At 40.1% G+C, this 7,794-nt stretch overlaps 1 long non-coding RNA gene across 1 annotated transcript; it reads left to right on the top strand.

Annotated features, from left to right (window-relative positions):
* Positions 1-2,094: 2,094 nt before the first annotated feature.
* On the top strand, positions 2,095-3,107 carry LOC145304292 (uncharacterized). The gene is made up of 3 exons (XR_013874052.1): positions 2,095-2,151; positions 2,305-2,382; positions 3,005-3,107. It is a non-coding gene; the product is annotated as an uncharacterized LOC145304292 (long non-coding RNA).
* Positions 3,108-7,794: the final 4,687 nt, after the last annotated feature.

Genomic DNA, 7,794 nt, shown 5'->3' on the forward strand with positions numbered 1-7,794 from the left:
GTATATGACTATTAGATTATTCAATAAAATCGCCGCCAGCCTTAATCACCGCCTCTACCCGCCTCCTCATCCGCCGGCAGGTCCAGGTCCAAATGTACCTGTCCAAGCTGGCGTAGTTCTCCTTGATAGTGGCAATGAGGGAGGTCTTTTTGGTATGGGCACGTCTATTGGTACATGCTTCAAAGTAGCCCCAGGCCCAAAAGTCCATTAAATTGAGATCGGGCTGCTGGGAGGCCACATTTCCTTAGGAACGTGAGTAACTACAGGGTCCAAATTCGCCCAACTTTCAAGCTACCCTTATACACGGAGGCTCTTATTTGGACCACAGTTGAGCTAGAACGACGTTCTTTACCTTTTTGGAAATGGCATGAAGTTTCAGCTAGGGTTGTCAGCGCAACCCATAGTCTAAAATGAGGTTTAAAGTTCAATATGGGTCCCTGGAGTCAAGAACCGAGAAATTTTCACGAATTTTCACGATTTTTGACTTTTTTTACATCTAAAAATCTGCCTCGTTTCACTTTGCTGGAATACTACCGCCAAGCCATTTCAGATAGAGAGCTCTAGTCTTTTCTAGTGTCTTACTTATGCATATAACAGTATCCCCAGCAAGTTGCATAACTCTACCTCACCTACAGATAGGCTAAGTCAGATTTAGTGGGCCCTAGTCGAGAATCCAGATTAAACCACCGGCGCATTTGGAATCTGCCCTGTTGAACATATGCGCGGCCAGCTCGTTGTACATGTCCATCTTCGCCCACAGATTTTTTTGTGCTAAAAGGTCATTACCTAAGCTTTTTTTAATGTGGTCAAACGTCCTGATTGGTCAAGTAGTTTTGGCGCTATGGCCGTATAAAGTTTGTCCGGTCTTATTTGCCCCACCCTGTATAATGTTTTTGCAATATTATAATTAATCCCCGAATTTAAATTTCTGCTGAACCAAAACCAGTTAGAAATACAATTTTTTTTGGAACACATGAAATTTAGCAAATTTAATTGCTAAAATAAAAGTATTTATAATTCATCTTTTTTTAAGGACTCCTTGTTCCCTTAAATGTCAATTAAAACCGCGAGAACGGCAAAAATCGTTAAAAATCACACCTACGGCGGCAAATAACGGCGAAACTGTTGGCCAAAGGCAAATAATGCATAAGTTAAGAAAGTTCCGCCTCAAAAAGTTAGAAAACATTGCAAAGATGACATTGGGCTCTAAAATGACTCCTTCTCCCTCTAACGAGGGAAAATTTCAAATTAACAAGAACGAAATTGTTCAAACCATGCAATGTAAAATGCTCAATTACTCAAAAACGGCCGGGAGGCCCCAGGTTATGAAAACTGTTTTAAACACAATACATGTTGCATATTAATATTATTAATGCAAAACCCGGGGCATCCTGGCCGTTTTTGGGTAAAATGGAGAAAACTGATTTTTTGGGGTTAAAAATCTTAATATTTTTGGTGAAATTTTCTCACAAAATGTCAATTTACACCACCAAAAAAATATTTTTTTTAAATTTTTCTTTAATTAGACATTGGTACAGGTATCTGAAAAGTACCTTAATCAAAAATTATTTTCATAAGATGAACATAAATGTATTTTTTGTTGCTTTGAAAAAATTGTGTAAAAAAATCTGGAAAATCATCAAAACTGAAAAGAAATTTTTCACTACCTTTTTTAAAAATGGTATAAATCCGCCAAAAATGAATATTTTTTTAAAATTTCTTTTCTAGCTGTCTACTTACAGCCATTATTAATTCCTAGGATAGATAAAAGTCAATTTTAAATTTTTTGGATGTCCCACTGGATCCCACTGTGAATTGGCTATTAAATAAGATTCATTATATAACTTGAAATTTTAATGTTAGTTTCTCCAGAGCTACAGAATGAGATACACTATGTATCTTTTTGTATGTAAGTGTGTTTTAAGGAATCACTTGAAATAAATAAATAATTTTGGAAAGCTAGGTTTATATCTTCTAGAAATGATTTTATTCTTGTGACACAAGTAAGGCTGTTGAAATCTCTCAAATAAAATATCTAGATATTAGAATTATTACCTAATACTCTGTTTATCTTTAATACCTTTTTTTAATAAGTATTCCTTGGCTTAACAACTGGACAGAACATTCTTGGTTATCAACCACAAGATCTAAGTAGGTTTCTATTTTGTTGTATGTACTGCACCATAAAGTTGGTTTGTATGTAATTTTTAAATTTTATTATAAGTAATTATAAAATGAGAATCATATGTGGGAAGCATTAAACATATATTTATAGTTACTAATATTTGATGAGATGTTGTTTAGAAGGCACCTTAGGGATTCCTATAAATTTGATTTCAAGCCTCAAAATTGACACAATGCAAGATGATTTCACTTTTGAAGGTGAGCACATTTAAATATCATTTATTTTTCTAGCTTTATTAATTGTAAATATTTTCTTGTATTTTGGGAATATAAAATATGGTTTCAAAGGTTGTCTATAACTTAAATAATGGTTCACCATAAAAGTACGGGATTTGCAAGTAATGTTTGAGATGCCTTATTACAAAAAATATGAAAACTTTCAATATTTTCTAAAGAATTAATACATTGAGTTATTTTTATATTTTACATATTTCCACTTATCTTTGGTGTTTAGGGTCCGATTTTCAAACTTTCTTTGGATGACAGTATCAAAATAATTTTTTCCATTGTTCTTAGTAACCAGTATTTAATTTACTTTGACTGTCGGTCTAACAGTTATCATACAAAATAAAGGGGAGGGGAAGGGATGGGGAATAGAACGCCCATAATTAAGTAATCCCACCCCCTTAAGACGCCCTAATTTAAAATAGGTATACATTATCAAAATGTCCCCCCACCCCTAGACAAAGTGCTTCGCAAGCCACTGTGCACAGGTATTGTCAGGTTAATGTAAACACAGAGTTTTAACATACATATGCCACTTGATTAGAGGATTTTGTATTCATTTATTATATAGTGCAATGTATATGTGTTTACATAGGATATGATCTGCCTGCACCTGGGACATTTTTTAGAGAATTGTTTATATTTAACACACCCAGATCCATTACTGTAACTGGTGGAGTATTAGCTACAGATGTGTAAGAATCTTTGTTTATTCAATTTCTAGACGAAGCCCAAAATACATAACTTTTGCACCACGTCGTATTCCTGTGACGTCATAAAATGAGGGAGATGAGAGGAGAAGTGAGAAAGAAAATCCCTAAAAAAGAGATATGACGTCACAGGAAGACGATGTTGTGCAAAAGTTATGTCTTTTGGGCTTCGTCAATTTCTAATGTGTACTTGTATAATGCATTACAAGTTTAAATGTATATCCATCTTTACAACATTTTTAAAATGCAGATGGTTATGGTTAATCCATATTTTTTCAGTACATAATATGTTTATCTGCAAACAGATTTGATTGAATGATTTATAACAAAAGTATATTTTTTTAAATATCTTAAACTGATATTAACCCATTTTTGAAAGGCATATCAAAACACCTGTAGTTAAAAATAAGAATAATTACCCACATCAATTTTTTGGGGGAATTTTAAGTTTATTTTTCCCATTTCATTAAGCACTTTTAGAAATTATTTTGTGACTTTTCATTTTGGGTAAAATTCTTGTTTACAGAGCATTTTTTTTTATAATATGATAGTAAAAGAATAGCTCTTTTGATTTTACAAATAAAAGGGGATTGAAAATTAAGATGTAGGATATATTTATGAATTAACATACAAATTCTAAATCATTTTGCATTAATAAATAAAAAAAACTAGAATTCTTAAAATTTTAAAAAGATCGTTTTTACAAAGTGACCTATTTCCAATAAAATTAAATAACATATATATTTAATTAAAATGAAAAGAATGAAAACTACATTGAAAATAAGTCACTTTGTGAAAACACTCTTTCTGAAATGTAAAGAATTCAAGATTTTTTATTGGCTAATTCTTTAGCATTATGAGTTTTATTGTGACAAAAAGCTTTTTTTTTGTGTTAAATTTTTCAATGCAATTAATTGTTTTAGAAAACAAGGATGACAACATCCATAAAAGCGAAGCACTGAAACGGTATGACAAACGGACACTAACACTTGTATAGTGTCAGAACTGAATAGTCAGAATATAAATGTATAAATGTCGAAGCAAAATTGCAAGTAAAATTGTTGAAAAACTGCTTGATACAAAATAATGTTTATGGACATACTTACATTTTTAGGACTTGATTATAGAGTATCTTCGCTTATAATATTGTACTTTGTTGTCCCAGGAATTAGTATACCAAAAATCAGATCAATCAGATAATTAGATCACATAAAAATTTGTTGTTAAAAAAGTGAAAAAATCAACATGTTTAAAAATGGACGCATAGACATTCTGGTAATGATTATAGAGTTGGTACGCTTTCTAAATCGTACCTAACTACTACAGGAATCACCATGCAAAGTTTGAAATCAATAGTAAAATTCTAACATGCCTAAATTAGCGAAAAAAAGCTATCCGTTATGGACGGACGGGCGGATGTACGGACGGACCGACCCTAATTATAGAAAAGCTTCGCTTTATAAAAAATTTCCCATTGAACAGAGTAATGTTTTTTTATTGTATTAATATAAAGTGAATTATATTATATTGTTGGCAACAATTTTACCCAAAACTAAAAGACCCTTTTGCTATGTAAAAAATTGCTAAATTAACAGTAAAATTCAATTTTTAAATTCCCCCAAAAAAGTTAATCAGGGGCTTAATTTAAAGGACGTGGGAAATCTCCAGCAGATCAAGAATATTTACCTTTATTCCCATTTTTGTATACTATATTTGAGAAATTTCTATGTAGATTTCAAAAATAATGTTGATTTTTAAAAAATTTGATATTTTTATGTTTTTTTAAACAAAAAATTTAATCAACGTATTTTTTTCTTTTTCCGCTTTAAAAAAAAGTTATAGGAGCTTTTTTTGAAAACTGCCATAATAAAATGTTCAGAATCATACTGGGAGCAATTGTGGTATCCGCCTAGGATAAATGGCAGACACCAGAGTTCAAATGACTACGGCAGTGTGAACAGACGTGGACACCTATACTATAGAGAAGCTACGCTTCTCTAGCAATCACTAGATAATAAACAGAGTCTATTCAGTTGTTCCTTTATTGAAGGTCTAAGGATTACTAATGTTATATACAACAAACAATAACTACACAGATAGGAATAAATAATCATAAATAAAAGCAATATAATACATAAACAATAGTCAGTTTGGGCAATAATGATCCCCCATCCCTGGAAAGGGTGGGGGGAATTAACAATACAGCTTAACCATAATAAGGCTGTCAGAATCAATCATTAATTTTAGGCATAGGGAGGGGGTCGGCAGACCCCTTCCCCAGGACTCGGGGGAGGGCCCTTGGCCCTTCCCCGAACCCCGGTCAGGGTTGCCATAGGCATGGCTCACGGTTGCCGAATACCACAACTCTCCCCTCGGAAGGCTGGGAGGGGGTCTCCCTGCCAGACTTCCGACAGTGGTTGAGGCCTTCGGCCCGCTCCTTAGGGCTAAGATATATACAAACGATAATGATTCAATGGAATCTTAGTGGTGATTTTCAGGGCTGATGGACTCCCAACGTGGGATAGAAGGTAGAGGCTGGCTTTTGTTGGACACGTAGCTCGGCGCCAGCAGGTGTCAGGTTGGCGTGGGGCACAGCCGCTGCAGGGCCGGTCAGTAACGGGGCATTCTGGTTGTTGTTGGCAGCGGCTGGGGCACTGGCTACCAAGTTGACCGTCTGAGCAACAGCCTGGCCTCCCGAGGGGCCGCGGGGCTTTCCAGAGGGTGGTCCAGGCCTGCCTGGGCGGTCATTCCCGCTATCGGCTGATTGCATGGACACCATTTCCTCGGCTGCTTCCCGGCCGATAGGAATGGCATCCCAGTCTACTGAAAAGTCCCGGGACTTGGCATGGGTGAGTCTGGCTCTGGCCAAGGCCTTACGGTACAAGGTTGGATGGTACAGGAACACTTGTGACATCGCATTCATGGCGGCCCGTACACCTCCTTGTGCGGCTGCCAGGGAAATGATGGTTAAATCCCCCAGCAGTTTGAGAATCAACAACAGCAAACACAGTATGGCTGCGCCATCTCCCCACTCGTGAATAGCTTGTCTGAACCCAGCCCAGACATCCAGGGCGGCTTCTCCTTCCTCCGCCAGTCGGTCGATATTGTAGGACACGATCCCATGGTCTCCGGTGGCCGAACAGCTACCTTGCTGAACGCATGAGCCATAAGACAGGCCAGTCAGCATGGCGGCTTTATACGCTGGGAACGCTAGCAGCTGCTGCCAGTCGTTCAGCTCAGCCTGCGAATACAAGCCTCCCGAACTAAAGTCATCCAACGGTTCTGTCAGCAGCTGCTTGGGCGTATCCAGCGGGGGTGGCCTCTTCTTAGGTGCGGGGGTTAGCTCTATCCAGCCTTCCTCCGCGTGCACAGTTAGGGGGTAGGTGGAGGAGCAGGGAATCTTGGTGGCGTGGCCGCTATACACCTTTGTCACGGCGTCTACGAATCCTGTGGGTTCCACTGGTACTTTGTCCCAACATTCATTGCTCTCACGGACAACATATTTGTTGCGTTGGCAGGTAAGCTGGAGCAGTACATCTCCCCTCAGCACAGAGAACGTGCTCCCCTGGACACGCACCGGGTGGGCCGGGTCTAGTTGCTGGAGCTTCCAGCAATTGGCCGCTACTTCTTCTGCCGCTGTGCTTCTCATTCGTGTCTCCAGGGTAAATCCAATGTAACCTGCATGTATCTGGGCCTGCAGGGGGACATCCACATCCCTGGCCGATACTCTGGGCAGCGCTGCCGCGGCCGGGTCAGCTGCCACGAACAATGCTGGGTGGTTGGTGGCATGGGCCTCAAAGTCGCAGTTCACTATTGAGGTGGGGGTGGTCATGTTGATGAAGAACTGGGCTTGATGGTCAACCAGGAACGCATCCATCACTAGGCTAGGCTGGAGGCTGCGGATCAGCCTCAAGGGGCAATCTCTCCCCAGGTGGTCCCACACGTAGGTGGCCTCCCCAGTAATGCAAGACAGCTCAGAATGGGGACATTCTAGGGTCAGGTGGTCAGATTGGGACTCCACCCGTCCATCCTCCACTACATAGGTCTCTTCCTTGACCAGCAGCCGTCGTTCCTGGAGCACTAATTCATTGCGGTACAGCTGGCCCTCTAAATGGACGTCCTCCCCTTCACAACCCACCCCCTCGGGGCTGTTGACCAAGGCGCCCACCATATCGAGGGTGAAGAACAGGGGATGGTTCAGCTGGAACGTCAGTGGCTGGGTCTTGCCTGGCAGCGTGTAGACTCGGTTCCTGGCCAGGTCTCGGCACGTTTCTAGATCAATCTTGGTTGGCCTCATGAGGGTGGGGACCGAGGTCACCTTGAGGTGACCCCATACCCCACACCTAAATGTCCACTGGGACACGGTGAGCTGACAGCTATATCCTGTTGTTTCCCTAATCTTGACTTGCTGCAGGACATGTACCTCGTGGCCCAAGGGCACCTCCTGGTGTAGCGGTTCCGTGCTACACATCTTCTCCTTGTTGTAGGCTGTGACGTGGGTGGGGTTGGCGCAGTCCCACCCTACCAGGACGTAGCTAGTTGTAGGCCACACGGCTGCGAGCAGTAGTCCCCACAGAACCATCCACCAGTGTGAGAAGCCACCAGACAGCCATCGACCTCGCACACGCGGCTGGGGATCTTCGGCTCGGGCCACGGCTGCTTCTTGGGGCTGGAC

The sequence above is a fragment of the Acartia tonsa genome, chromosome 13 (assembly GCF_053477335.1).
Source record: "Acartia tonsa isolate MP-2025a chromosome 13, ASM5347733v1, whole genome shotgun sequence".
NCBI lineage: Eukaryota > Metazoa > Arthropoda > Copepoda > Calanoida > Acartiidae > Acartia > Acartia tonsa.